The sequence below is a fragment of the Mus pahari genome, chromosome 10, assembly GCF_900095145.1.
Source record: "Mus pahari chromosome 10, PAHARI_EIJ_v1.1, whole genome shotgun sequence".
Taxonomy (NCBI): Eukaryota; Metazoa; Chordata; class Mammalia; order Rodentia; family Muridae; genus Mus; species Mus pahari.
Genome location: NC_034599.1, coordinates 29,922,951 through 29,932,187, shown reverse-complemented (window position 1 = coordinate 29,932,187; position 9,237 = coordinate 29,922,951). Strand labels below are relative to the sequence as shown.

The 9,237-nt window shown below is 51.7% G+C and overlaps 1 protein-coding gene and 1 long non-coding RNA gene across 2 annotated transcripts in view; one reads left to right on the top strand and one right to left on the bottom strand.

Moving 5' to 3' along the window:
* LOC110327899 overlaps nt 1–483 on the bottom strand; it is a 9,122-nt gene extending 8,639 nt beyond the window's left edge. The window contains exon 1 of the long non-coding RNA XR_002380850.2: nt 180–483. This is a non-coding gene — a long non-coding RNA (uncharacterized LOC110327899). The remainder of the gene's footprint in view (nt 1–179) is intronic.
* A 1,203-nt stretch (nt 484–1,686) lies between these two features.
* St3gal4 (ST3 beta-galactoside alpha-2,3-sialyltransferase 4) overlaps nt 1,687–9,237 on the top strand; it is a 45,714-nt gene continuing 38,163 nt past the window's right edge. Inside the window, exon 1 of the mRNA XM_021207074.2 lies at nt 1,687–1,858. The gene's annotated coding sequence lies outside the window, so the exon portion shown is untranslated. The remainder of the gene's footprint in view (nt 1,859–9,237) is intronic.

The window sequence follows — 9,237 nt, the reverse complement described above, 5'->3', positions numbered from 1 at the left end:
AAGAAAGAAAGAAAGAAAAAAGAAAACAAAAACAAAACAAACAAAAAAAAAGAAAGAAAGAAAAGGAAAGGAAAACTATTTAGTGGCAGAAGCAGGATTGGAACTCAGGTCTCCAGAAGCAAAAAAAAAAAAAAAAAAAGCTGATTCTTAAGCTCAATTTTATTGTAGAAGGATTTTACCTTTAGCAAGAAGTGTGAACTTGTCTTTGTACCTAGTTTGGTGAAGACTTATCCAGGCTTGGAGGCTGGGCAACTGTTTCTTGAATCAACTTGCCAGACATATCTCAGTTGTTCTTTCTCCTGGAGCAGTTTTTCTTTTGCCTTCTTTTTCCCTTGCCAAACACAGAGACATAGTCATTGTATTGTCTATTCCCAGCTTAGCTCCAGAGCAGGACATGATATGTAATAAATATTTGCTGAGTGACTAGGTGACTGACAGGCCAAAGGTACCGTTCAAATAAAACTAGGCTTTGGTGAGCTGCCAAAGAGCTTCCACCTATGCAAGGTATAATTCAGGTGGAAACAGTCCCTAATGGAAGAAGCTGGAGGCCACCTCTTCGTTTTGTTCCTGCAGAGCAGAACTTGTGAATTGGAGATTCCCAACACGTGAGACCTCCAGCTTCCCTTGACGATGACTTTAAACTCCGTTAAAACCCTGGGCACTTACTGTCAGTTATTCACATCTTACACTTAGTCACATCCTGTGCTGCCTGTTTCTTGATAGTCCAGTACAACACCCTCCACCCCTTCTCAGCAGCTAGATAGTAAGCTTCCGGGGGCGGGGGGGGGGGAAGGGGACTGGATCTAATACTTTCCTTGCAGTCCCAGGGTGCTCAAGCTAGGAACTGGGTAACACTGTGCTGACGCCTGAAATGGACAGTCCTGCAGGGTGGTTTCTGCACTGTTTGCAGTCCAGGCAATTCTAGAGCCCAAGGCATCAGGGTTAAAGGCTTGAAGGGGTTTTTCCCTTGGAGACAGGATGCCTGGCGCCTTCAGCAAGAACGGAAACTGAGAAGTTATCCAAGGCTAAGAGAGGGTATGCAAAGGAGGAAGAGCTGAGGGAGCAGTTTGGGGCGCATAGGCCGGCCCCGGGCAGAGAAAAGGCTCGTCAATATAAGTCACCTGACTGCCATGAGGGCATGGGAGGATATTGGAAGGATGGACTTCCATTCCTGTTCTTGAGTTTCTGTAGAGAGAAAAGGATACTTTTTTTTTTTTTTTTTTTTTACCGCGCGGGGACAGCAAAGAAGCCTTTCTTGGTTATTGTTTCCAAGAGAGCGTGGGATCAGTGCTAGAGGCAACGTTGGGCATACTCATCTTGGAGCCATTCACAAGCAGCGTGAATGCCCTGGGTTTGCCCTCACCCGATCCAGCCTCCCGCACCCCGCCGTTTCTCTCCAGGCCGGGGAGGCCTCCACGCCAAACCCAGTCTCCCTGCGGCCTCAGGCCCCCGCCCTCCCTTCTCGGCGCCCTCCCTCCTTTCTTAGCTCCCTCCTTTCTCCGCGTCCTCCCTCCTTCGGCGCGCCCTCCCTCCTGGACGCCCTCCCTCCCTCCTTAGCTCCCTCCTTTCTCCGCGCCCTCCCTCCCTCGGTGCGCCCTCCCTCCAGCGCGGCGTTCGCGGCTGTCGGCTTCCCGACCGTGTGCGCAAGCGTGTCCGGCCCCTTCCCCGCCCCCCGCCCAAGCCCTGGCCCCCGCCTCCCCTTCAGGCGGACTTGCCCGCTCCCAGGCCGGCCCCGCTCCCGGGACAGGGACCGGGCCGAGCGGAGCCACTGCGCCAGTGCTGCCCCGCCAGTCGGGGCGCCTAACGGATCGGAGCTGCGCGCGGATTTACCTCGCCCCGCCCCGCTCCACCCGCGAGGGTGAGTACGCGGCAGCCGGGCTCTGGGGCCCCGCGGCGGAGGGCGGGGAGTGACGGGGCTGCGAGGCTCCAGCCTCCCGCCACGGCTCGGGGAGGTGGTCGGGGGCCCCGCACGTGGACGCCACGCTGCACGGGGTTGGTGTCGGGTGGCCACAGCCTTGGGGAGCTGGGTCCCTTTGCCTGGACTCGATTTTCGCGGGAAGCCTGATTTGTCTCGCTCCCTAGGAGTGAGTGAGCAGGACAATCCTCCGGAAAGTTTCTAACCCCCAACCCTGTCGCTCTTGCGCCCTGGCTGAATGGGTGACTATCACCTCTAGCATCCTCCGAAGTCCAGGACGTGTGGGCTGGCTTTGCTAGAGGTGACAAGTTTTGCAGGGTCTGCCCGTGTGCTGGAGTTGCAAGGTCGCTGAGGCAAAGCCCAAAGGTGGGCTTGCCAAATAGCAGGGTGGCTGTATCCAAGGAATTAGGGGGTCTTTGGGCCAACTGTGCTTCAAAGTTGCCTGGGTGGTGGGCAGTGAGAAGGCCTAGGATAGGACTGAGAGGTTGACTTAGAGCTGGGGCAGAACCCTTGTCCATGTCTGTTCTAGGTGCCTCTCTGAGACCCTTGCTAACTGGGACCTGTGGGAAGCCCCGAGATGCCAACGTGTCTTGTACCACTGCCATTCCCCCTAGACCGAGGAGTAGCCTTTCTGATTTATGAGCCTGATCTACTCTGTTCTCTGTCCTCTAGGCTAGATTCCACCACCCCCCCACCCCCCGCCAGGCTTAGAAGGCTAGGCTGGGTGTGAACAGTGCCACAGTGTTGGTTGTCTCTCACAAGGGGCACACACTGATACCACAGGGCAGGGGCAGTTCTACAGATCCCACTTGGCCCCTCCAGGCCTCTCTGAACCCAGGGGGTTGTTAACGAATTGATATGTGTTAAGTATCAGAGGTACAGAGGAAGAGTTGTGAGTTTGCTACTGAAACTCCATCCATAACCTCACTTTCCCAGGCACTCCTAGAGTGCTACCTAGGAGGTGCCAGTCACTTAGGGCCTCCAAAATTACTGGACATGTTTTGCTCTGTTGGGAGTTGGTCTGCAAACATCCTTTGAGAAAACTGACGCCGCTCAGCTTCCTCAAACTTATTCTGCCTCTGCCCTACTCTGAGCATCCCTTATGGCCTGACCTGTTGCATAGGGGAGGGCATCTTTGACTGCTTAGTGAACCCTGGACCCCCACTCATTTCGCCCTCCTCAACACCTCCGATCCCCCAGCCCCACTACGGCAAGCCAGGAGTTGGACCAGTATCCAAAGATTTCAAGGTGATGATGGAGATAAAGAGAGGGATGTAGGCAGAAGTCATAAAAGTAAATGAGGGACTGGGGGTGTGGTTCAGTGGCAGACGGAGCTGCCTACAATCCCAGTACTGGTTGGGGGTTGGGGGGAGGGGACACAAGGAATGCAGTTGGTAAAGTATTTACCTGTCATAAACTCTTTAAACTTGATCTCTTAACATTGCCTAAACGCATTGTGGTGGTACCTATCTATAATCCCAGCACTCTGGAGATGTTATGCCGGAGTTTTGATGGTAGATCATCCAGGTCATCTCCTGTTCTATATGGAGTTTGAGACCAACCTGAGCTACACGAGACCCTGTCTTAATAACCCCCTTCTGGAGTTATTCTCCAAGGTTATTCTGGGATTATATCTCTCCAAGAGAGAGCACTGTCTTGCTATCTAAGATGGTTAAGAGCACTGAGTGGTTTTACAGGGGATCCAGGCTCAATTCCCAAGTACCCATATAGTGGCTAATTCCAGTTCCATCCAGGGGATCCAACACCCTCTTCCGGCTGCCACAGGCTCAGGCATGCATGTGATGCACATAAGTGCAAGACACACTTGTACACTTTTTCTTTTAGAGTTGCTTGCTTAGGCTTTAAACAGAAGGGAATATTTAGCTTAAGAGTGGGTTGCTGCTCAAAGAGAGGAAGCCGCCATTCCACTAGGAGTGGAGGCTCAGGGTGAGGAAGCCCCCAGTACCTTGTAGGCTCTCTTCCCTTCCCTCTCTTGCTCCCTTCCCTGAGCCAGTGACTCACCCACAAAAGCGCCTTGGCCCCTCTACCCTGTCAGCTGTTTTAGTATCATAGGATTTCGTTTTCTGGGTAGAACTAAGAATCAGCCCCTTTCTGGAATCATCAGAAATCCTGGGAAGGACCTCCTTTTCTTCCCCGGGTATGGAGGAACAGAGGTCAGTCACGCTTCTTAGCTCCCTCTTGAGGCGTGGCCAGTCTGCAGTTACCCCACTGAACTGGCATCTGCCCCGGCTCTGCAGGCTACACCAGGCCTCTGTTCTCTCCTCAGAGTAGCTGCCCCAAGGCTGCCCAAGGAAGTAAGAACCATTGCTGTCATGGTTCAAGGTTTACACCATGGTGGAGGGAGGATACCGCTACAGTTAATACAAGACAATTATATTCATTGTATTAGTACAGCAATTGAGAACTGTTAGGTTCAAGGCCACGGGCTTAGAGAGGGAGCATGGTGCCTTAAGAAGGTCTGGAGGCTGAACCTAAAGATTTTGAGCAAGGTGGAGCTGCAGCCATTAGGAGATAGATATTTGGACATCTGAGAGCAGAGCAAATGAGGTTCACACTACCTGCTCCACTACCCAGTGTTAAGTCACCAATTCAGCCACTTCCCTGCAATGAACTGGTATTGCTCAGCCCGGCTCCTGTTTCTCTTTCCTCTAGCCTTAGGATCCCCCTTCTTCCTAAAGATCCTTGCCTCTGACCCCAAGATTTTAGTTTCCACAAGGAAATGGCTAGTACATCGCTGTAGTCATTAGCCTACATCTCCTTTTGTTAGCTTTTTCCAGAGAAGCTCCAACGCATCTCTGTGTGTTCGGCTTCCTATCCCCACCCTTACCCCCAGGAGATGAAGAGTGTTCCTCAACCTCTCCGCCCCCCCCCCCCCATTCCTTCTCCAGTCCTGAGGTATGTCTGACTAATGCAGGTGGAGGTAGTGGCGAGATGGCCCCGAGGAGTAGGAACGTCTCAGTCAGAGCCTGGTCCGAAATCCACCCAAGGGTTCTGTTGGGCTGTGGCGTCCACAAGTGCAGCTCTTCCTACCTGACCCCCAGAGCTGCCATGCAGAAGGCAGAGGTGACGGTCTCCATTGTGAAGCCCTGGGGCCTGCTGTAGGTGGCTCAGGGAGGAGAAGGCTGCAGCTCACCCAGTCTGAGGTGAGGCAGGGGTCTGAATGGATGCTCAGTGGATGTGAGGGAGCCCAAGAGCGGTTGAAGCTTGAGGATACCTTTTCCTGCTGGGCCCAAACACACACTATTTCTGCTTTGGACCCAACTCTTCCTCCAGGTGTGAGTTCTACAGCTGCTGTCGTGATGCCCCTTGTACCCACTGTCTACCCTCTGTCCTATATCACTGAAGCACACTCTTAGAATAAAGAAGGGATGTAGCGCTGGGAATGGTGGTTCATCTGTGTAATCCTAGCATTTCTGAGGTGGAGGCAGGAGGACCAGGAGTTCAAAGACTATAGGCCAGCCTGGATTCCATGAGGGTGTTTTGTTTTGTTTTGTTTTGTTTTGTTTTTTAAAGATTTATTTATTATATGTAAGTACACCATAGCTGTCTTCAGACACTCCAGAAGAGGGAGTCAGATCTTGTTAAGGATGGTTATGAGCCACCATGTGGTTGCTGGGATTTGAACTCTGGACCTTCGGGAGAGCAGTCGGGTGCTCTTACCCACTGAGCCATCTCACCAGCCCCTTGTTTTGTTTTTTTGACTCAATTTATTAGGGCTAGCAAGATGCTTTGGTGGGGAAAGCACTTGCTAGATAAGCTTGATGGCTAGCTGGGCAGTGGTGGAGCACACCTTTTACGAGCACTTGGGAGGCAGAGGCAGGCGGATTTCTGAGTTTGAGGCTAGCCTGGTCTACAGAGTGAGTTCCAGGACAGCCAGGGCTACACAGAGAAACACTGTCACGAAAAAACCAAAAAACCAAACCAAAACAAAACAAAACAAAACACAAAACCTTGAGGGTCTGTGGGAGACTTGTGGGAGGCCAGACTGCATAGCCTCTGTAATCCCAGGGCTTTTATAGTGAGGTGGGAGATGGAGACTAGAGAATTGCTGGGTGCTTGAGGACCAGCTGTCTTGGCATATGCCATGTGAACAACAGAGAGTTCTTGTTTCAAACAAGGTAAAAGGCTGAGATTGTCCTTTGATCTGCACATACACACTGTGGTATGTGTCCCCAGCCACGTGTGAGAACACACACAATTTAACGGAAAACTGAGAGAGGGCCGGAGACCTTGCAGCACACTTCGTGTTACTTCTTGCAAGCCTCTTTGTAAATGAAGTCCATTTGTAAATGAAATAGACGGGGGAAGATGACAATTACTCTACAAGGTCACTGATTGTGGGGCTGAGGCCAGAGTGTATTTCCCAAGTCTGCACTTTTCCTGTTTTCTCCACTTCTGAGCTGGAGCTTGTCTTAACCAGTCCCATCAGATAGGGAAAGACGTCAGGGTCGTGGTTACTTAGTATCAAAGGGGGACTACAAATCCAGGCCTCTCTGTGTTGCCAGAACCTATGTCTAGTTGGGCTTCTCCCTTCAGTGGGGCAGGCCAGGGCTCCCCTCCCTCCCTCTCTCCGTCCCTGCTGGCCCCTCCCAACCCTGCTCCTCTTCTCTTTCCCGCCGGTAATTACTTCCATCTGCCCCGCCTGCCTGCTCCCCTTTTCCTTGGAAATGCAGCCGCCTCCCACAAGGCTCAAAAGACTTTCTTGGGCAACCGCTGAGACACGTGGGGAAGGGGAGGGGCTCTATTGCTGTCTGGACCTGGGCACCCACCCAGGTCACCGTTCCTGGTGTGATATCTGGATTTAGAGAGGGTTACCTCTCCATGATGCCTGGTCTGGGCTGACTCCATGCTAGAGGGGCTCATCAAAGATCCCATCTTGTCCTTTTGAGGTCGTCGTTGGCCCAGGAGGGGGGATGCTGGGCTGGGCATGCACTGGTGTTGAGGATTTGTGGAATTATTGGTGACATAGACTGGAGGGGTCCTGAAGCTCTGGGAATGGGAAAATTCAGCTACAGTTACTTTGATCCCAAGCGATTGTCACAGGACCAGAGGGTGGAGATGGACATTTTTACCTTGCTGTAAAGTAAAATGCACACATTGAAGTGGTCTGTTCATCTCTCTGTGGGAGACTGCACCAGCTGGGTAGGGAGAGGCAGCAGCTAGGGCTTCTTCAGTTTTAGAAGCAGGCTGTGTGATGGCCATTGAAGGTCATTGAGACACATCCGTGACCTTGACAGAAACAGGGACAGTGCCATGGAGAGACAAAGGAAGGCTTGTTCATAGTGTGGAATGGATCTGAACACTTGTAAGGCGTCTTCCTCCTGGAAGGTTTAGGACTTCAAGCTCTAGGGTCTTGTCTGCCTTGTTCACTGTATAGCCCTAGCTGTCTTAGAGCTCACTATATAGATCAGACTGGCCTAGAACTCAGATCTGCCTGTCTCTGACTCCCAAGTGCCGGGACTAAAGGTACCCTTCTGCTGTCCTTGGGTCTCACTGATATTTTCTTATGGCCTGAAATGATGACTAGCAAATAATTACTTGATAAACATTTCTTTGAGGAGTTAATAGAAAAAAAAAATGTTCTTTAGGCTTTCTAGCTTTTTTACACCGCTTACCCATCTTGTGAAGGTCCTTGTGATAAGGGTGAAAGCCCTGTATTCAGATACAGGGAGGCAGGAGTCCCCCAGGGAGAACCTGCCTTATTCACCACCCTAAGTCCAGGTAGTACCCCTTTTTAGTAGCTTTCAGATCCCTACAAAGACTAGTCATGACCTCACTTCCTGCTCCTGTGTCAACTTCTTGTTATTTGCCCAAGAAAGGTGACTTGGGGGGGGGGCGGTGAGCGCTCAGCTGGGTGGCATCTGCAGACTCAGGGCTCTGTTCTTATTTCCCCACACTGGAGTTCCAGCTAAACCCTTCTTAAACTGGGACAGAGGGTTTCTTAGCTGGGGAAAAAAAAAAAAAGTTTGTTTGCTTTCTAAATCTCTATTCATCTCCACCAAGTTTTTCCTGTTCCTGGTAGCATGCCACATGGCTTTGTCACCTCTCAGCCTTTGCTCCCCAAAGCCTTGCCACATGGCTTGGTTATCTTTGGTAATTACCATTCTGAATCGCCTTTGTCCTTCAGGTCACCCTGAGCCAATGTTCTAGGAAGGCTTCCCCAGTCCCTCTGCTTTCTCCAGTCTGCACACATCTCACACCTCCAAGCTTGCGTCCAGGAATACTGGCAGAGCCAAAGCCTCCTCTGAGATGCTGTGAAGCCAGGGGATTTGTGTCTCTGGGGACAGGCTGTAAGCCCTTCCTTCCTACCCTCAGCAGTCCTTGTTAGCAATATTTACACCTCCACGAAATTAACACTCCTTAATGAGATAGCACTTCAGATAACATCCAGTGCCTCCAATATAGCACTGTACAAGGCGGCTGGCCTTCTTTTATCCCAGGGGAGATGTCTGCCTGCCTTTTGGCCCTAGAGAAGAAGGGCATTGAGCTGGGCAGGACCCAGAGCCACTTCTGTGTCCTCTGTCCAGCCAAGTGAGCTCAGGCAGATCTTGCTTTCGATTGGCTTTAAATTAGAATGCCTGCTTGTTTGTTGAGGTACAGATGTTAGTATCTGCCTCACTCAAGGGATTATGGCGCAAAGTGAGATAAACATTTCTTTCCCTGGAAGAGACCTCCCTGGAAGAGTCTCTTAATGTCAGCTTGCTGGAGGGTAAGGACTCCATCATCACCATATCCCCTGCCCTAGCACATGACTGGTACCTGCTCCATAATATTTCCTTTTACAAATGATGGAGAAGACGTACAGACAGGTCTCTTTTCTTGTTCAAGGTCAAAGGCAGGGAGGGACCGTGCAGGGCCTAGCCTCAAGTGTGCCTCTGATTTTCTCACTCCTGAACCCCCTCCCCTCCCCCCCACACCTTGCCTTTCTTCAGCCCATCCACTTTACATGCTCCCAGTTGTTGAGGCTAATCTCTTCTGGGGCATGGTGGGCCCCTAAGACTTGGTGAGGTAGAACGAAGGGTCTGGAAATGCCCAGTGTGCTGGACTAGTTTGAACTGGCTGTGTTCATTTGAGAGGGCAAGGACGGAAGTCCTTGGGGAAGAGGGTGTGTTGACGGAGTGTGGGGACTATTCTTCTAAACATTGTGGGCTCTTCTCTCTAGATTCGTTGCTCCTCCTTTTGGACCCCCTTTTGCCCACCTCTCTTTTATCTCTTTCAGCTCTCCAGAGCTCCCAGTCCTCCCAGTCTGGTCCCAGAGGCAGAGAGGGAGAGGAGGAGGGGGAGGGGGGAGGGGGGAGGGG